We start from the raw sequence: 21269 nt of genomic DNA on the forward strand, positions 1-21269 counted from the left end.
CTCTGGAGGGTGAGGAGGAAATGTCTGTCGTTTTAGCCCCTCGGTCAACCACACTCTGTTAGAGCAGCCAAAATACTTTCTAGAAGTTTAAAAATAGGTGGAACTCGTCCAAATGATTCTAAAAGTCGAGTAGGAAAATATATTTTAAACAATGGCTGAGACGTTTTTGAAAAAGATTAGTAGGTGCTGAGATCTTGGCCTGCTACATGTTAAAACTTACTATAAAATTTTACAGACAAATACAATATGGCTCTCACCTAGTAAAAATAAATGGATTTAATGGAACAAATTAGAGCATGTGTATGGACTTAATATAGAATAAGGTTTCATTCCAATTCAGTGGGGAAGGGAAACGCAACGCCATATTTGGATAACTAAAGTTAAGACCCTGTTAATTCCACCCATTTCTAAGAGAGGTGGCAATATATAGTAGGTAATAGGAATGGGACCAAGACCTGGCCAGAAGGAGCGGGGGTCTTGGGAGCCAAATGCAAGGAGGTGCTCATTACCAGGATCCTGCGAATGATTGGAGTAGTGAGGTGTTTACTTGCCTCATCTCAGTCCCAGCCTGGTAGACAAAGGTACCTGTTGAAGGATTTCACCACAGCAAGAGTCAGAGGCCCATTATCATTGATGATGGAAGGTAGCAATGGTGCTAGCTTGTGAGCAATCGAGATGCCCACCATTGGGAAATGGGAGAGCAAATCATGCTAGACCCACAGTGCAGACTGCACAGGTTATTAAATGGGATGAACTAAACTTGGACCTAGGCCTGTAATCACATATTATTAATGAAAAGATAAAAGTTGCAGACCAGTGTCCGGCATGATAGGTGCTATACACACGTGTGCCTATTTATCTCAGCTCTTGAGAATAGTGAAAATACTCATGAGATAGTTACCTTTGTCAATTTTGGGGGAATGGGCTGGGATGAGGAGAGAGAGGGTTTTACTCTTCATTCTGTAACTTTATTATTGGGATGTGAGGTGTGTGTGTGTATGTGTGTGTGTGTGTGTGTGTGCATTTTGATTGTGTGGAAATTTTCAGAGGGGAAAACATTAGAGTCAAATCCCCCTCCGAAAGAAAAAAGAAGAAGAAGAATGAATGAATGAATGAATCCATTTTAGCAGTTGTTTGGTTGTGGAAAGGTAGTTTGGGGGCAAGTCTGGTGGATAAGGGTGATATTGGGGAGCTAAGATGGTTCTATGTAACAGACTGGGAAGAACTGTGAGTCCCAGAGCAAGAGTCAGGGGAGCCCAGAAATGAGTGGCCATGGAGGGGAAGAGGAGGCCTGCACAGAGAACGAGACCACAGGTCCCCAAGAGGAGACTCAACCAGCCAGAAGGGCCCCATGTCAGCACTTAATTTTAGGTTGTTTGCTGTACAGGGAGGCCTCTCCCCAGCCACCTTCTGTCAGCCCCAAACCGTTTGTTAAACTCTGCCACGTGTAGCTATCTATCTTTTTTTTGTGTTTTTTTTTTTTTGTTTTGTTTTTTTTTTTTGTTTTTTGTTTTTTTTTTTTTAATGCAGCAAGAAGTAACCAGAAGTGCTAGCATGATTCCAAGTAAAAAGACACATAATAACAAGTGCTGGTGAAGCTGGAGAAACAGGAACTGCCATGCCTGACTGGTAGGAAGATTTCCTAGACACTCTGCCGGGTCCTCCAAAGGTCAAACTATGTGACCCAGAAATTCCACTCCATTGTATCCAAAATAATGAAATGAAAGCATATGTCCATAGAATAGCTCCTGCATAAATATCCGGAGTGATTTTCTTCATAATAGCCCGCAAGTGAAGGCAGCCCAAGTGTTCATCAAGAAATGAATGCACACAGAAAATGTGCTACAGTAGTGGATGCTTATTTGGCAAATGAATAAATAATGATGCACTGATACATGCCATTACATGGGTGAACCCTGAAAACACTGTTAAATAAATGAAACCAGCTGCAAAAGATTACATGCTGTATGATTCTATTTACGTGAGATGTTTAGAACACGCAGGCCTACGGAAAAGGAGAGAAACCGGTGGTTGTTGGAGCTGGGAAGAGGAGAGGTGACTGCTAATGGGTATGGGATTTCTTTTTCTTTTCTTTTTTTTAAGACTGTCTTTAAAAGAAGTCTTAGGTTCACAGAAAATCTGGGAAGCAGTTAGAGTTTCTATATATCTTCTGCCCCACAAATCACCTTCCTGGTATCAACATTCCCCACCAGAGTGGCACATTCATTAGAATCAAAGAACCTACATGGACACATCCAGATGCCCCCACTGTCCACGGTGTACATTGGGGTTCACTCCTGGTGTTGAACATTCTATGGATTTGGACAAATGTTCTCCAGAACAGAGCCACGCAGAGAGGCTGCACTGCCCTCAACACCCCACATGCTGTCTGCCCATCCCTCCCTCCCTTTACCCCCAGCAGCCACCAATCTCTTTGCCGTCTGCACAGTGTTGCCTCTTCCAGGATATCAGCTAGTTGGAGCCACACTGGGAGTTATTTGGGGGGTAACAAAAATGTTCTGAACTTGATTGTAGTGATGATAGATATGTAGATGTAGATATGCTAATAACCCATTGAATTATGCACTTTTAATTGGCAAACTGTATGACATGTGAATTATTTCTTAATGAAGCTGTCTAAGAAAATTTAACAAGAAGAGACATAAGCCCTACCAGACCCTAACATTCTATGCAAGTGGTGGAGCAGGAGAACTAGGAACACACAGGAATCCCTACTGACCCAGAGGCCAAGATTGAAGAATTAGTCTGTAAAAATTAGGCTCCCTGGCCAAGAGGTGAGCAGCTTTGCTCTTCCACATGTTCCTCTCACAATGCGGTGCCTCACCATAGGCCTAAAAGTAGTAGGGCCAATCATTTGTGAACTGAAGCCTCCAAAACTGTGAACCAAAACAAACCTTTTAAGTTGCTTACCTCAGGCATTTTGTCACAGTGTTGGAAAGCTAACAAACACATCCAGCTGTGTTTCATAAGTGGAAATTTAGTCCCCGTTGTGATGAAGGAAGAGGGTGGAAACTTAATCTGATTATGGTGCATAGGGACAAAGCCTTGGGAGGTGGTTAGGATTGGATAAGGTTATCAGAATATGGGGCTCCCATGATTGAATCCTGGTGGTTTCATAAGAAGAGGGAGAGAGACCAGAAAAGAAAGGTATTCCCTATCTCTTGCTGTGTGATGTTTTTCACCCTTGAGATTCTGCTATCAAGAAAGTTGCCACCCAGATGCAGTCCCTTGACCTTCAACCTCCAGAAACATAGACCAAAATAAACCTCTTTTCTGTGTAGTTACCCAGTCTGTGGTATTCAGTTATTAACAACAGAAAACAGGTCAATACATACTTCCTAATAAAAAAGCAAGAAAAGTAAAAAAGGTAAGATATGACTCTGAAAGATTTAAACTCATTAGCTACACTAATGTGAAATATTTATATTTATGCTTCATCAATATGCAGCATGTATTGTGGAGGTACACGTGGTTGTGATACAGGAGTATATGCTAAATGTGGGCAGGTCTACTACCCATTTATCTGTTCCCATCTTTAAAAAAAAAAAAGAAAAAAAAAACAGTAGTTAGGTTAATCATATGTATGTGAGCCTCAACGTATTAAGCACCTGACGACAAAGTCGGAATGATATTTTATCTTTCTGATCATTATTGTCATGGGAAGGCATATATCAATCTGTGGGGCCCTGAGCACATCAGATCTCCAAGGCCCATTCAAGCTTACTCTGCTCACGATCAGAGCCAGAAAATAAGGATGCGGGGACCGATGTAGCCCCATCTTCCAATTTGAACAAATTGAGAGCAAATGAAGGAGTCAGATCACCTCACTACATCATCAAACGTTTATGGATCATCTTTTAATTCCATCAATGATGTCAGAGTAAATAGTAAGTGGTCAGTAATTGGATCTCTCAGAGGAAAGAAAAAGCCCTGATAGTCTTGCAGCATTTGCCAATTTCGGTAGTGTAAATACTCCCCACCATGACCACTTACAAGGTATTAATATGATGTTCACCATCATGCAAAATTCATGAAAAATTAACGACCAGTTCCACCTATACGACAGCCCCAGCTCACGATGACATCCACCCACGGACATAATATGGTATCACTAGGATTATATTCAGCTGAGAGACTCCTAAGAGGTAGTGATTTCACAGTGAAGTTTGTCTCTCCCTCATGTGAAAGAAATCCAGATAGGTAGTGCAGAACCACAATGGTAGTCCTAGACAGTTATCAAGAACCTGGCTTCCTGGCTCCTGGTTCTGCCAGCCCTTGGAGACAGCCCTCATCTTCATGGTTCAAGATGGTTGACATTCCATCCAAGTTTGAATGATCAGAATGAAGGAAGTTGCCAAAGTGCGTGTCTGTTTTTTATCCTAAGAGGATATCTTACTCCATTTTCTGCTGCTATGACAAATTATCAGAGAGAGATTGAGTAATCTGTAAAGCATAGAGGTTTATTTGACTTATGGCCCTGGAAGATAGAAAGTCAAAGAGCATGGTGCCAGCATCTGGTGAGGGCCTCCACGCTGCATCAGAACATGGCGAAGGGCAAACTTGCATGGGCAAGACAGACGGGAGATAGTGAACTCATCCTTTTATCAGGAATCTACCCCTGTGATAACAGCACTAACCCGTTCATGAAGGAGGAGGAACCCTCGTGACTTGAAGACCCACCCCTTGACACTGTCACAATGGCAACTAAATTCCAACCTGAGTTTTGGAGGAGACATTCAAACCAAAACAAGGGCTTCTTAGAAATTCACCAAATATTTTTTTACTCCAAATGGAGTCCGAAACATAGTTGGTGGTTATAGGTTAAAGGGATCTTGGGAAATGTCATATTTTAGGTGTGTGCCCAGGTGAAGGTGAGTGCTCTGTTACAATGAAGGAAGAGGCATGCTGCACCAGGAGACCAGCCATCTCTGCCTCAGCTGCCATGTACCGCTGCTACTGAGGGCCTTTTACAGTTCTTTATGCATGTTACTTAGTTCTTTATGCATGTTCTTAATATATATATATATGACAGTTTATGTTGAAAAGTTCTTAAATTCCAGGAAAATAGGAAGACAATTATATAAAGTCACACGAGGATATGGCAAAAATGACAAAGGCCTGAGATTGGGAAGTGTTGAGATTTGGTGTCTTTCCTTCAACACACCTTACCCAAGTCCACACATAATTCTGCTGGTAGGTTTTATAACATTGCTCTTGAACACCAATAAATATCCCTAATACCAGATTTGAGAGTGACTATGATGTAAATCCCAGTGCTTTGGGTAAATTTCTTTTTTATGCAAGTATAATTTTTAGATATGATCTTTTCTACAAATATAAACATAATAATTTCGATCAATACGATCTAAGGCCCAACTTAATCACTAACTCTGTTTTGGAGGACTGTGTGGGAGGTCTCTGGGGAAACCGTGTCTCGACAGCCAACTCCTAACAAGAGCTACCAGTTCACAGGGGGTCTTTTGACATCCTTCAGGGAATGGTTTCACAACAGTGGTGATTTTTAGTAAGCATTTCTTCAAAATCAGAACAAATTCTGGGAAATCGAGGATCAACCGGGGAAACAGGACATCAGTAACACAGCTAATGACGTGGGTCTAAGTGGAACAATAGCAGGAGTATTTACACAATCGTATAAATGAGGGTTTTCATATAACTTTATTGAGAGGTAGAAACTTATGAAACTAACATACAAATTTGGACCCAAAAATATGCAAAGTTAGGAAAACATGCAAATTTACCTTAAATGTATTTCCTATTTTTTTTTCTTTTTGGTGGGGGGTAGTGTTGCCAGGGATGGAATCCAGGGTCTCACACATGCCTGGCAAGCTCTCGACCACTGCGCTCCAGCCCCCCTTCCAAATTTTCCTTTTAACTAGACTGTATTCTGCTGTCTCTTAGTTTTTCTGCATCTGGTCTCACCAGCATGTCCTTCAGAGAGATCTAAAGGCCATTAAAACATCAGCAAGACGCAGCATCCCAAGTCGGCAGCGGGAGTCCCTGAGACCAAAGGAGACCACACACCATCGGAGGCCTCCGAAGCAGAGGGCAGATTCCCCAGGAGCGAGGCCTCTAAACTCAGATGAGCCACAAAGCCAGGGCCCAGGGCCCAGCCCGTCGGGAGGCTCCCTCGGAAGTAGCTGGATGCGTCTTAGCTGCCCAGGTTGTCTGTGTACCATTCCACGGGAGGAGACAGAGAAGTGAGATAAGCAACTTGAGGTCCCTTGGCCTCTAAGGGTGGCGGAAACCTCCAGATGAATCTGCTTTTCCCTGGGGGAAGGAGGGTGGTGGGATGGTGCCGTGGGGAGGGGTGGAAGAAGGGTGGGTCAGAGGTAGAGGGCCTCTTTCTGTTTCTACTTAACACTTTGTGTCTACTGTATCATTATAGAAAAAAAAAATGCAAACTTAAAACAGCCTAAACTAATTATGAGTGGGGACTATGTAAAATGATCCACGCTGCCCGGCCTCCGGATAGTGCCCTGCTCTGTATCTGCATGTGACATGTTATAAATAAAGCGCAAAACTCAACCATAAAACTTGAGGGCGGGGTGGGGGGGAAGATGGGGAGGAGAAAAGCTGTTGTTCATCCCCAAAACCCACCCCGTGCACATGTAAAACAGATGAGCCAAGAGAGCCCCAACTCCAGAATCAAGTCTTCATAATGTAAATGGAAAAATGGTTTCCAGATGGACCCTGAGATACGCAGCTTATCATTACATCAGGGGGCAGGCCCACTTCTGACCACATCCAAACGATCCACTCATCCACTCGTCGATGCGTGGGCACGCTTGGCCTCCTCAGTGTGTCTGGAACGTCCCCAGACCCGTCGCCGTGGTTCCTGGGCCCTCCCCTCGGTGAGCTGTCGAGACGGCATCCACCGATGTGGGACCAGGCAGAGCTTCGGGCCTGTGATAATCCCTGACCTCTCCCAGTCCCATGGGAGCCTCCCTCCTGCTCACCTTCCTCCTTCTGGCCAAGGAGGACAGGAAATGACATCATTAGGGTTCACCCCAAGTGTTAGGTCCCCGGCCTCCCTCCCTCTCCAACCCTGAATCTGTAGAAAACTCTACACGGTGGGAACTTCGGCTGCTAACTAGAGCTGAAAACTTAGGAGAGGCTGAGAACTGGAAAACGTGGAATTTCGAATCAGATTTGGCTTCAAGCAACAGGAAGTCCCAAGTGACAATGACTTAAATAATGTAGGAGTTTATAAACTTCTAATGCAAAGCCACACTGGAGGTAGAGAGTCCAGGGTGCCTAAGGAAGCTCCACAAGGTCCCCAGGGACTCGGGGTCTTTCCCGGCTGCAGCTCCAACATTCTTAGCATATGGCCTCCATACAAGTCTAAGATTGCAGCTTGAATTCCAGACATCACGCCCATATCCCAGTTACAAGTATGATAGATCATTTTTAATAACAGTCCCTCAGCAAATCCTCCCTCTTTGTGTCTAAATCCCTTTATAAAGTCAAAAAGTCTTTCCTTCCATCAGGAGCTGGGGTCTGTCCCTGAATCCAACAGAATATAGCAGATGTGACTTTGAATGAATTAGAGACCCTTAAGGGATCCCGAAGCTTCCTTTCTCCCTCGTGAAACCCCGAGTCTGCATGTTGTGACAAAGCCCACAGAGCCTGTGGGAGGATGAGACCCCTCGTGGAGAAGAGCTGAGGGGCCCCTGCCGCTGGACATGTCCAATAACACGGGGAAAGACCCACGTGGGAAAACTCCCAGATTGTGGAACAAAAAATACTACGGCCACGTGTCACTGAACAATGGGGACAGGTTCTAAGAAATGCATTGTTCAGTGGTTTTGTCATTGTATAAACATCCTGGAGAGTGCACTCACAGTAACCTGGGGGGTGGACGGGTCAATCACTCCTGTGGCCTCTTGCTGCCATCAGGAGACCAGTAAACACCGTAACCTTTCCATCAGCGGAAGCTGTGCACTCTAAACAGGGCAGTGTGAGCCAGAACACGGCTGCAGACCCTCACCACACTGTTGTTGATACCAGCATCACACAGGCAGATCCCCTGAACAGTGCATTGCTCCATGACATCACCAACGTCACCACATCACGGGGGCGACAGGAATTTTCACCTCCATTGTAATCGCCCAGGACACCAACAAACAGGCTGTCTGTGAACCACCGTGAGTTTAGCCACTCGTGTGGGAAACGATTTGGTGCAAGCAACAGACAACAGAGAACAATGGATTAGAGGAGCAGAGGAGGAACAAAGCACGTGTCTACTGTCTTGCACGGAGCTTCCCGGAGCTGTCTTTCTGACCAGAGCCAGGTGCAAGGGAGCATGGGAAATTCAGTCTTTCTCCTGGGCAGCCTGGTGCCCAGCTGTGGCCGAGGGCACAGATGACTGGGGAAGAACCGGTATTAGAGCAGACGGCCAGCACTCTCTGGGAGAGAGGGACAGCATTTCCCCAAGAAGAGCACCAACATTTTTTTTTTTTTTTAAAGTTAGAAAAATTGCTTTAACATTGTGTTTTGTTTTAAATTTGAATTCTCACAAAGAGAAGATAAATGCAAACACCTCCAGAGCCCACGATTTTCCAATAAACAGATCCAATAAACTGCACGAGGCATCCAGTGCCTCATGATAAAACAGGCCGATGAGGCTAAGCTAGGGTGGCCAGGAGTTTCCGCGTAGTGAACACGTTTTCAACTTGACAGTATTTTCCATTTACGAGGGGTTTGTTGGTCCAATGCCGTCATAAGTCAAGCATTTCTATTTACAAAGAAATTTCTGTGGCCTCTCGGGACGTGATCCCCAATGAAAGTCCTCAGAGTTGCTGGTCCCCAGTCCTCCTGCACAAAGCCCGATTCTTGACGATGGGTGAAATCCTCCTCTTTGTTAAGAAATGCCTGCCCTGAGAGCCCCAGTTGCCCCTGACCACCTGAGAGATCCCCTGACTCACTGGGCATGCTCCAGCCTCGGGATCCTTGGAACCTTTCCAGGGATACTCCCAGGAGAGTCAGCCTGCAAGTGGCCACCTCCCTGCACCCTTTCCTACAGAGCTGGCCTGAGAGGGTGCCCTGAGGTCATAATAGCCTTTCTCCTGCTCCCCAGAAGGTACCCCACCCCCGCCTCAGTTCCCCCACATCTTACCAAGGTTCAGGATCCCGTGACGGGAAATCTCCGGGCAGCAAAGAAAAGGGAAGCCCCCCTCAATGACCAACAAAGGCCCCTCAACTCACAGGGCTCTGGGGAGTCCTCTGGTTTATGTATCTGTTTGTTTATTTGTTAATATTCCTACGTGGGCATATTCCACACTCAGTGACAGGATGGAGAAATACAGCTTTTCCTCAAAAAATTGACCCTTACACTTCCTCACCTGGGGGTGGTGAGGTGGGAAGGGGGGGGGGTGGAGAAAGAGAGGTGCTGCTGTCCTACAAGAGCGAGTCAAGGGGACAGCTGCAAGACTGTTTTAAAAAAAGACTTTTCCCCCACGTTTTTAAAACCAAGAAATCCTTTGCAGCTGTTCTTAAAACTCATCCCTAGGAGGTGTCATCGGCTGCAAAGAAAAACACACTAATGTAGCCGGAGCCTTACAGCTTATAGATGCTGGTCACCTTCACGGACAAGGGAATGTTTTTCACAGTTTTTAACATTTTCAAGATACATTAGCAAAAAGCCCCCCCCCCCCCCGGATTAAAGTTTCACGTGATTTCTTTCTAATGCAATATGTTATTTAATAAGAGAGTTATCAGATTGTTTCTAAAATCCTATTCCACTTTGAGTCACCCTTTATTTTATTTAATCCTGGAGAGTCGTCCCCAATATTTTAAAATTTCTATTTTTTTAAAAAAAAAGATTGGCATCCCAGTGGCTCCGGAGGTTGAGGCGGGAGGATTGCGAGTTCAAAGCCAGCCTCAGCAAAAGCGAGGTGCTAAGCAAATCAGTGAGACCCTGTCTCCCAATAAAATACAAAACAGAGCTGGGGATGTGGTTCGGTGGTGGAGTGACCCTGAGTTCAATCCCTGACACCCCCCTTTCCCCCAACAAAGATTTGCTAATTTGCTGCTCAACCAGTTTTTGAGAGTGGATTCCTTTCTCTCCCCTAAAATGCTAAGGAAAGGTCTGATTGCCGTCCATCTCATTTGCTTTATGGATTTTCATTTTTTAAAATCTACTTTTTATGTTGAATGATTGTTTTTTATTTCACTTAGTAAAACTTGGGGTACCCCGACTCGCAGATTGTCTCTAGTTCCTCACACTCCCCTGTGCCTGCCTCTTGCAAGGTGACCTTGAGGCCACTCAAGGCGGCCTCAGGAGGTGCTTTGGCCAATAGGAAGAAGCAGAAGTGAGGAGTCCATCTTGAATCCCCCTGAGAGGTTTCGTTGATCCCACCTGCTCTCTTGGAGCCCTGTTGTGCCTCCCTGGGCAGAACCCGGCTGGCCTGCTGGAGAGGGTGGCCCAGGGAGCCCTCCACCCGAGGCCTGGAGGTCCACTCAGCCTAGGCACAGTCTCTGGAGCGCAGGTGACTTTTTGTTATGTTTGCAAATGTCTGTGGCCTATTTCAGGCAAAAGAACACTAAAATATTTTGTTTTGATAAATTCTCTACCATCTATTTCAGCACTAACTCCATTCTGAAGGAAAGATTTTTTTTTTTTTTTTTTATCTTTTGATGACTTGGCTCGGGAAATTAAAAAAAATACAATGCTGCAATTGACACAGATTTTTTAAAACATTTTTTAGTTGTTAAAGGAGCTTTATTTTACTCATTTATTTATCTGCGGCACTGAGATTCGAACCCTACGTCTCACACATGTGAAGCAAGTGCTTTACCACTGAGCCACAACCCCATCCAACCCTTATAGATTTTTTTTTTAAAGATTTTTTTTTAATATTTATTTTTTAGTTTTCGGCGGACACAACATCTTTGTTAGTACATGGTGCTGAGGATCGAACCCGGGCCGCATGCGTGCCAGGCGAGTGCGCTACCGCTTGAGCCACATCCCCAGCCCCAACCCTTATAGATTTGATAGAGATAAATTCAAGTCTAGTAAAAGACTCTCAGGCAGGAGCATATATTACATTAGAATAAAAAGCTTTAAGGAAATAGAATAGACATAGGAACTCAAGGGAGAAAAGGGAAAATGAAAAATTTCTGAATGTTAGTAAGAATTGTTCCTGTAATTAAAAATGTGACAGGTGGCTGGGCATGGTGACATGTTCCTGTAATCCCAGCTACCTGAGAGACTGAGGCAGGAGGGTCACAAATTGGAGACCAGCCTGGGTAACTTAGTGAGACCCTGTCTAAAAATAAAATAAAATAAAAAGGCCTGGGGGTGACGTTCAGTGGTTAAAGGGCCCCTGGGTTCAGTCCTTGAAAAAAATATTACAATGTAACAGGTATAAAATCAGCATAGCATTTAAATTCCATGAGGCACATATTCTAAAGTAATGTTAACATTTTTACTTTAAAATGTCAACATTTTGTAGTCTGCCCAAAGGCACATTGTTTGCGACTATTTAAACTTATCATAGGATAGCGTAGGTGTTGCCAGGCGTGGAGTTGCTCATCTGCAACCCCAGCAGCTCAGGAAGCTGAGGCAGAAGGATCACAAGTTCAAAGCCAACCTTGGCATCCTAGTGAGATCCTATCTCAAACTTCAAAAATCTTAAATTAAAAGGGTCTGGGAATGTAGTTCAGTGATAAAGCACCCCGGGGTTGAATCTCCAGTACGGTAAAAATAGGTAGATAAATTTTTAGAGATTGCATTGTAAACGTTGGGAAGGTTTTCTTAAAATTCCTTGAGGAGGTACATAGCTAGACCTCTTGAAAACCAGTATTCTAAGCCACACACTGTGGCACATGCCTGTAATCCCAGCGGCTTGGGAGGCTGGGGCAGGAGGATCGCAATTTCAAAGCCAGCCTCAGCAGTGGTAAAGCACTAAGCAACTCAGCGAGCCCCTGTCTCTAAATAAAACACAAAATAGAGCTGGGGATGTGACTCAGTGATTGAGTGCCCCTGAGTTCAATCCTCACTACCAAAAAAAAAAAAGAAAGAAAGAAAACCAGTATTCTAGAAAAATTACTCAAGTAGCCCCTCTGGTCCTAGGTAAGAGATGTGCCCTATCATTGGGTACTGCACAGAGCCTTCTGTGTGTGTAAGTACACGCTCATACGTATTTTTAAATACACGTGTATTTAGAGAGCATCCAGAGCTACATATTTTTATTTAGATGGGTAGTTTCCAGTTGATAGCCAAAAAAAAGAACACCAAGATGCCCAGTTCTGGAAACCAGAGGAACACTAGATTTGAGTGAGGGGAACTGGCCACTTTCTCCGTCAGAATCTCCGTGTTGCTGCATATACTAATTTTCTCCTGAGAGTGTCCTTCCCATCTTCTATTCCATTCCATTTTATTTCCTGGAACTGGTGATATGTTAACCAGCCATCCGTCACTGTAACAAAATACCTGAGACAAGCAACTTAAAAGGAGGAAAGACTCATTTTGTCTCACAGTTTCAGAGGTTTTAGTCTGTCACTTTGGGCTGGTGGCACACAATGCTTCATGGGAGCAGCGTGTGGTGGAGGAGGCTGCTCACCTCACTGTGGCTGAGGAGCAAAGAGAGTTAGGAAGGGCTGGCGCCCGATATCCTCAATGACCTAACTTCCTCCCACTAGGCTCCGCCTCCTCAGGGTTCCACCTCCTCCCTCCCCGTAGTGCCATGGGCTGGCGGCCAAGTCTCCATCACATGGGCCTTGGGGGAACATTCCACATTCAAATTGTAGCAGGTGACAAGAATGATTGGGAAGCTCTGTTCCCACCCCGACCTCATCAGCTCTTTCCCTCCTCTCACCCCACTCCCTCCTGGGAAATCACGGCTTTCACAGGTTCCTCATGTATCTTTTGAGTCTTTCTGTAAACATGAGAAAACATAGCTATCTCCCCCCGCCTTTTCTTACCCCAAAAGCAACCCATTTTACATCCTTTTGCTCCTTGTTCTTTTGGCTTAATGGTATATTCTGGAAAGCTTTCCTATTGGCACACCGAGAGCAAGCCTGTCCTTTTTTCTTGCTGCATAGTGTTCTACTGAAGGACATCCAGAGATTACCCACTGTTCTAAGCGGTGACCGCTGGTGGCTCCAGGGCTTCCAGGCTGCGCACAGTACTTCCATGAGTAACTTGGTGCGTGTCTCCTTCCATTCATGAGCCGGCGGCACCAGGGCAGAACTTCCCAGAAGCACCGCCCAGCTCCCATTCTTGACAAACTCTTACTCATCCTCTGGCACCTGCAGCCCAGAGAGCCAGACATGAGAAGAGGCACGTCCAGAGGGGTGCAGGAAATAGGTCTGCCCTCCTTAGGAAGCTGTGAGCATCCTAGGGATGGGCCCTCCCTTACTCCCTCTGGACTGCATGAACTAAGAAGTGAATGAAGGGGTGGTGTTCAAACTTCGACTTCTTTCTTTCTTTCTTTTCTTCTTCTTCTTTATAATTTTTTTTTTGTAAGAAATAGAGGCCCACAATGTTGCCCAGGCTGGCCTTGAACTCATGGGCTCAAGGGAGCCTCCTGCCCATGGGCTGAGTAGCTGGGACTAGAGAGGCCTAGCCCTACTCCCAGACTGGATTCCTTAAGAAACTCGGAAAGACAACCCCTAAGCAGGGAAGAAGCCCGCTCTTTCCCTAGGCTTACGGACGTGCAATGCATAGTTCCATAGGATCTAAACACCAGTGGCCAGAACCGGGCAGGTGCTCAGAATACACAGCGAATCCCAATTCCCGTCCTAGACGCGACTCAGTCTCCACAGGTGCCTTGAAGCAGATTGTCGTAAGAAAACCGTCTCCACTCTGCATGCAGAAACTGCGTTTTGACCTAGACTGCTTCCTTTCATCTTCTGGAACATCAATGGAGGTATCAAATGAAGAAACAAGGAAACACTTGGTGTGGAGAGAAGGACCGCGGGAGCAAACCAAGGTGCAGGCTGGGCCTAGATGACGATGCTGGTTGGGACATGACTGAGTGTTTCCCCAAGGGCTCCTGTGACAGTGTTGTCAGGTGGTGGTGCCTTTAAGAGGCGGAGCCTAGTGGGAGGAAGTTAGGTCACAGGGAGCATGAACCCCAGCCCCTTCTTCCCGCTCTCTTTGTTTCCTGGCCACATGAAATAAGTACCTACTTGCACCCATTCCCACCGAGATGGACTGTGCTGCCGCAGGGCCAAGCCACCATATGGACTGAAACTTGGTAAGTTGTGAGCCCAAATCAACTTTTTCCTTTATGGAGTCAGCTTTCTCAGGCATCTTGTCACAGTGATGGAAAGGTGAGGAGCACTCCCCTTTATAAAATGCTCAGCCTCCGGTGTTTCATTATAGGATAGAAAATAGACTAAGAGAATGATAATAGCTTTCACACATCAAATGTTTACTCGCCATGGGCCAACCACAATCCTATGCCTTAAGTAAATATATTCTTTCATTTAATCCCCTCCAAAAATAAACAAATCAAACCTACACGATTGTTGTTACTATTACTGTTTCTGATATACCGGTTTGAAAACTGAAACTCAAAGAGCATACGGCATTGGTCCAAAATCACAGGGCTAGCAAGTCATGAAGCTAAGATTTGAAGACAGGAAGGTTGAGTTAAGTCTTTGCCCTTGGTTTCAATGCTGTTCCTTCATGTGTGTGTGTGTGTGTGTGTGTGTGTGTGTGTGTACTTTCTATATTATATTAGGTAGGAACAGAGTCATCTGAAATTTTCAGATAAACCATCGTAACTGTCGTCTTGTCAAAAACACAAGTTTATGTATTTCTCACATAAATAAAGAAGAAAGGTAAGAAGTCTATGGTTTCAATAGTGGCCAATATCATCAAGAACCCCAGCTCCTTATCAACAAAGAACTTCTACCTCATGGCTCAAAATGGCTACTGAGCTCCGGTCATCACATTCCCACTTCATCCTGCAGTGTGGAGGAAGATAGTCCTCCCTGTAACACTACTCAGAAGTTAAACTCAGTACTTTCAGTCGTAGTTCATTAGCCATGGTTTTACCCTGTGGATGCACCTAGTTTTACAAGAGGCTGGGAAAAGCAGCCCTTATTCTAGAAAGGCATGGTAAAAATGTAGGTCATTACCAAGGAAGAGGTAGAAGCTGGATCTCAGGGAGTGGCCGACAGATTCTACCACACTCAATAACAAGTGTCTCCTTGATGTTTCAGCCCCTTCTCAGGCATTCCTGCCTGTCGCTTGCCCTCTCTGAGCCAACATGTCTACTGTGGGGACAGTGTTCCCATTGGCTGGGCTGACCCCGCTGGCCCTGTCCCACCCGACCCCAGTCATTCTGAGCCCTCTCTGACCTACTAATCTGGATACTTGAAGAGAGCTATCCAGCCCCTCCCCACCAGGGACTCCTCTTCTCCTAGTTCATCCCCGACTGTGCCCTCAAACACTCCCCTGCCGTCCTCCTCCCCTTGCCCACAGACCCTCCCAGTGGCCTTGGGCCATCAGGAGAGCAGGCAAGTGTCCCACACGGGCGTCTACTAATGTGCCTCTAGACAGGGGCTCGGATGGCCTCAGGACTTTGACAGTTGCTCACACTTTTTTTTTTTAAAGAGAGAGAGAGAGAGAGAATTTTTAATATTTATTTTTTAGTTTTCAGCGGACACAACATCTTTGTTTGTACGTGGTGCTGAGGATCGAACCGGGGTCACACGCATGCCAGGCGAGCGCGCTACCGTGTGAGCCACATCCCCAGCCTCCAGAGCCCTGGGCCTGTCTTTTCCTGGTCTAGATGCCTGGCTCCCTCCCTCCCCCGTCCTCCCTCCAAGCCGTCACTCAAAAGGCACATCTCAGGGGACCAGCCCATCCTAAGGGCCAGTGCCCGTGTTCACACCCTCTTCCCCAGTTACTTTTTTTTTCTCTTTAGGAGATTGGTTCCTCTCTCATTCTCCGTCCAGCGTCTTAAAGTTGTATTTCTGTCTCCCCGCAAGCGCGGAAGCTTCTAAGAGCAGCAAGGAGCGTGGAGTGCTTTTGTTTTTGTTTTGTATCTAGAATTCTTAGAGGCAGCTAATAGGAGGAAGGAAGGAAGGAAGGAAGGAAGGAAGGAAGGAAGGGAGGGAGGGAGGGAGGGAGGGAGGGAGGGAGGGAGGGAGGGAGGGAAATCTTCTTTGTAGCAAGAAAGCAACCACTAGTAGCATTCAGTTGGCAGAGTGCTGGCCTCGCATGCACAAGGCCCTGGGTTCTAATCCCCAGCCCCACAAAAACAAAACAAAAAAGCATTTGCAAAAGAATGAGTGTGACTATGTTTCAAGAAAACTATTTACAAAATAGCGCCAGTCTGAGTACCAGGCCTACAGTCTACTGAGCCCTGAGTTAGGGGGTGACGGAGAGAAATGGATGCACTGAAGAATGTTTAGGAGGTAGAACTAATAGAATTTGATGGTTTGTTGGCTTCAAGAGGAGCACAGTAGGTGCTAGGAGCACAGTAGGTGCTAGGACACTGGATAGGCTACAACCTTTCAGAACACAGGTCCCTGAGCAGAGACTGGGGTGTTCCACCGGGAGAATCTCTGGATCCTTCTATTTCGTGTCTGAAGTCTCTCTAAGAGATCAAGGGGAGCAGGCAAGATCAGCCTAAATTGGCTGAGGGGTGACAAAAGGTCTCCCTCATGACCCCTCTCTCCACATGGGTCTAGGGTGTGCCTCAGATCACAGGGATTATTCCCAATGCCCGAAAGGAACTGGCACAGCCCACCCGGTACCCACCCCTGGGCTGCGCACCTATGGATTCAACCAACCTTGGGTCGAAAATATTTGGAAAAATAGATGCTCACCGTGAACACGTGTCACTTCCTTTCTTGCCTTGATTCCCTAAAAGGGGCAGGACAACAACCGCCCACCTGGCAGCAGGTATCACAGGTCAGTTAGAGATGGTCCAAAGTACCCAGGGGGGTGTGCAGAGTTCTCCTGCAAATCCTGCCACTTTACAGCAGGCTCTTGAGCATCAGGGGCGGGGTATCTGAGGGGTCCTGGGCCCCAGCCCATGGATACCCAGGGACGACTGCGCTGGAGTCTCCCTCCTCCCCCACGCCAGGCCTCTCCTGCTGCCCTGTCCCTTTCACCTGAATCCTCTGACATCAGGGGAGGCTGGGAGACGAGGCTCCTCCCCGGGCCCCACTGAGAACCAGGAAAAATCAGAGTGTCCACGTGCGGTGGGGTCATTGCCAAAAATACGTCCCTAGGGGCGAAGGCAACGTAAGGTCAAGAAATAAGGAGCAGGTCTTGGGTCCCCAGAGAGAAGGACACATGCCAGACTCTAATGGCTGCACCCAAGACCACCGAGGTTAGAAATCATAATAAGACAAATTTAAAAATAAATAAAAATAACATAGATCAAAATGAATTTTAGATGGGACAGAAAATAAAGCATCAATAAAACATAGTGAAAGGGAAAGAATCTTTTTTTTTTAAATGATCGAATAAATTTTAAGTGAATAAATTTTAAAATTAAAAATAAAGTCTACACGATGGAATAAAATAAATCGCAAAAAAATAATACATTTTAATAAAATAAAAATCAGTAAAATAAAATGAAACTCCGGCAGCCAGGCCAGGCTGCTGGGCCCTTGGGGCGGCTGACCAGCCCTGGGCAGGCCAGAGGACAGCTCCTCACAGGGGCCTTCTCCAAAGTGGCTGCCTTGCAACGGTTTTCAAGGTCACAAGGTGACATGCCGGTGCTCAGACTGTCGTGCAAGCACACACAGTGAATGTGAGCTCCGGGGACCGCAGGACCCCGCGGAGATACCTGCCCTCTGGGAGGACCTGCCCCCGCCATCCCCACCCCAGGGTCTCCATCAGAGCCTGGCCACATGACAGACAGCCATGTCACAGGCAAGGTGCACTGAGCCACAGCCACCACCAGCCAGCGGACAGAAGGACAGCCAAACTGTGACTTTTCTCCCACAATCAGGCCTCGGGTTGCCTGGATACAATGGCCTCAGAGGACCTTTCCCTGGGGGAGGACTAGGAGAGCCCCAGCTCCCTGCCCCAGCAGTGGGTGGCCTGGGGTCAAAGTCAACGTGAACCCGAGATTTTAAAACGTATCAAGGGACGGACTGGAACCAGGCAGGCTGCTTGTCTTGGATCCGTACTGTCCTGGGCCCCAAAGAAACCCAGATTCTGACGGGAGAGGTGGCCTGCACAAGCCCTGCCCCTCAAGGCCCAGGTTGAGACCTCCAGTCCCCCCCCATCCCCCCCCCCCACGGCCACCTCTGCGGCTCCTTCCTCCTCCTCCCCTGGGGCCGGCCGGGGAGCAGCCTTTGCACACCAGCTCCAGGCCTGGCCGCCGGCTGGCCACCCTCACCAGGGAACCTGTTCTGCAGGCCACGTCCACCACCCTGACCCAAGCAGGCTGGCCTTCCTCCCAGCACCTTAGGACATGCTGGAAATCACACAGTATACCCAGCCCCACCCCGACACACACACACACACACACACACACACACACACACACACACACACCCCTAGAGCGCTTCTGACTCTAATCTCAGGCCCACCTCGGACACGTCCCCACTGGTTTGGGATGGACCGTGAGGCCCCCAACACGTTTCCACCCAGGGCTCTTTTTGTACATCTGCCAGGCCAGGCCGCTCCGGGGACACCATGCACATTTCAGATGGCAGCATCCTGGAGGTGGCAGTGCCCTGCCCTGGCTTCCGTTTGTTTGCTCAAACTGTGTGCGATCCCCGTTGGCTTTCAAGACTCCCGAGAGCTCCGGAAACACAAAGAGAACTGTCCCCGGACGATGAACCTCAAAGGCCGTCCATCTTCCGTCTTCCATCCTGCTCCTGGGCTTCTCTTTCACCAAGGGAAACTTCCAGAAGGGGCAGTGCTCCCACCATGGAGCATAGCTATGGGCCTCGGAGGCCAGCCAGAACTGGAGGCTGAGCTCAGAGCAAAGTCCAGAGGCCAAGTGAGGCCTGAGACCTGCAGAGGGAGGATGTCGGACCCAACTCCTGGGGCTCCTTCAACAGGGGTCCTCCTGCCCCGTCAGCTGGCACAGGGCAGGGGAGAGGAGCAGGAAGAGGCCGTGGGCAGCACCAGGCTGCTGCTGGTCCAGCACACGTGAGCGGCCGGCCCGACCCACTCACACCCAACACCAGGCCCTAAACGAAGCTCCTCGCCAGAGCCCGATGGCCCCATCTGGATCAGCTGTGTGACCATGTGCCTGTCACCAGGTCTCTCCAGGCCTCCCCCTGGTGTAACATAAATCAGTCTGATAAAACCCTAACCTTGCCCTTGGCCCGAGACCACGTGGGACAGCGACTGGCCACAGGAGACCCTGGCCAAGGGCAGCCCAGGCTGTGGTGACCTTGGCTTCAAACAAGACAAGAGCTGACAGACCAGCGCCCTCCTTCTAGGCCTCTGTTGAAGACAGCATCCCTTCGCTTCAAAAGAAGGAGAAAGAAATTGAAGGCTTGTTCTTTCCTTTTAGAACCACTGAAGCCCAGTTAGAGCCTCAGACTCAGAACCTGGCATCGCCACAGTTCCTCTAAAGCCAGGATTCTGGTAAGGCGGGACACCCAGGAGGAGAGGCTACCCCTGGTTGGCAGTCTAGCTTGTCACTCAAAGTGCAGCAAACCAGTAAGAAATCGATGCCATGAACTAAAGTGTAGGTCTGGTCAATGGCACTAGTGCCACAAGAGGCCAGCCATGGACTGACTGCTCGAGGGTCTTCTTCGCCTACCAGTCTCTTGCTTCACTCCAAGGGTAATGACAAATGGCGGCAGAGGGTCAGGCCTGGCTCACTCACTCGTTATTACGGACCGAGGAGTTGATGTGCTGCCCTGTGGCATGAGAGTCAAAAAGTCCCGCTGTGGTTTGACTGTGTCTCCCACAAGTTCATGTGGTAGAAACTTTAACTCCAAACTCACATGCTCGTGGTATTTGGTGGTGGGGACTTAGGGAGATAATTAGGGACAGATGAGGTCATGAGGGTGGGTTCCCTTGATGAGTGGCTTTATCAGAAGAGGAATAGAGACCCAAGCTAGCGCACTTGCTCTGTCTACAGGGGATGCCTCCTACCAGTTTAGGCTGCAGCAACAAAGCCAGCATCTGAACCTTCCATCCTCCAGAATTTTAAGAAATTGTAAAAAATAAACCTCTTGCTTTTATAAATTATCCAGTTATCTAGTAATCCATTAGAGCCACAGAAAATGGACTGAAGACACAAGGGTGTCCTGACCTTCAGAGCCTTAGCCTTAATTAGAAGGCCCACCTTAAAAAGGAAGGAAATGCCCCCCTGCACATGTATACATTGGTCCATTTTCTGTTTCTATAATGAAATACTTGAGGTTGGGTAAGTTAAAGTTAAAAAGAAAGTTAAAAAGAAAAAAAAAATAGTTTTCTTTTGGCTCACAGCTTTGGTTCATAGTTGAAAGGCTGCATCTGGGGATGACCTTCTTGCTGGCAGAGTCCCAAGGTGGTTGAACAAGACACAGGGACCACATGTGTACATCTATAATCCTCTGGTCTCTGTCTTCTCAAATGGCCACCAGTACTCAACCACGGTGGTTCTCCCCTGGTGACCTAATCTAATCCTCATCATCTCCCAAAGGCCCTACCTGTGAACACCAAGGTCTACCCTCTTCATACCGACAGGGAATGCATTTTAACACACGTCCCTTGAGGGACGCTCAAGCCAGAGCATGCTCCGACATGTTGAGGACACCATGCCCAGGGAAACACACCAGTCACAAAAGACAGGTCCTGTGGGGCTCCCTTCGTCTTGGCATCCTCATAAAATAAATGAGAACGAATTCCCAGAGCCAGAAAGAGGACGGGGGCTCCCGGGGGGCGGAGGGGGGCAGGAGTGGGGTGCTGGTGTCTAATGGGTAACACTCCCCGTTTTGCAAGATGAAGAGGGCTGATGGGTGGCGGTGATGGTCACCCAGCCACGCGACTGAACCTGCTCCCATGGGGCTGGTCACTCAGCAATGACTGAGAGGGACAATCTTATGTTATGGGCATTCTATCAGAATTTGTTAAATTAAAATAAATAACCATCAAATCATCCCACAAAGCCAAGAGGCCAGCTGTGGGACATGGACCCCAAGCTCCTGGGACACGGGGAGGTGCCGGGAGCTTCCTGGATGAGGCCATGCCCAGGTGGCTCTTCACGCCCCTCTTGATAAGCCAGGAAGTGGATCCAAGTGAAGAAGGAGGCCCAGCGAATAGTGAGGCTGGTCCTCAAGCCCTGGGGGTGTGAACGGGA

The 21269-nt window shown here is 47.5% G+C and overlaps 1 long non-coding RNA gene across 4 annotated transcripts in view; it reads right to left on the bottom strand.

Annotated features, from left to right (window-relative positions):
• LOC143401562 (uncharacterized) overlaps window positions 1-21010 on the bottom strand; it is a 51375-nt gene extending 30365 nt beyond the window's left edge. For 2 of the 4 annotated variants that reach the window (XR_013091680.1, XR_013091679.1), the window contains exon 1: window positions 16831-18225. This is a non-coding gene — a long non-coding RNA (uncharacterized LOC143401562). Of the gene's footprint in view, window positions 1-9788; window positions 13294-16830; window positions 18226-18552 lie in introns of those variants that run through there. The other 2 variants (XR_013091677.1, XR_013091678.1) reach the window with 2 other exon arrangements.
• Window positions 21011-21269: the final 259 nt, after the last annotated feature.

Source organism: Callospermophilus lateralis, chromosome 6 (genome assembly GCF_048772815.1).
Source record: "Callospermophilus lateralis isolate mCalLat2 chromosome 6, mCalLat2.hap1, whole genome shotgun sequence".
NCBI classification, from domain to species: domain Eukaryota; kingdom Metazoa; phylum Chordata; class Mammalia; order Rodentia; family Sciuridae; genus Callospermophilus; species Callospermophilus lateralis.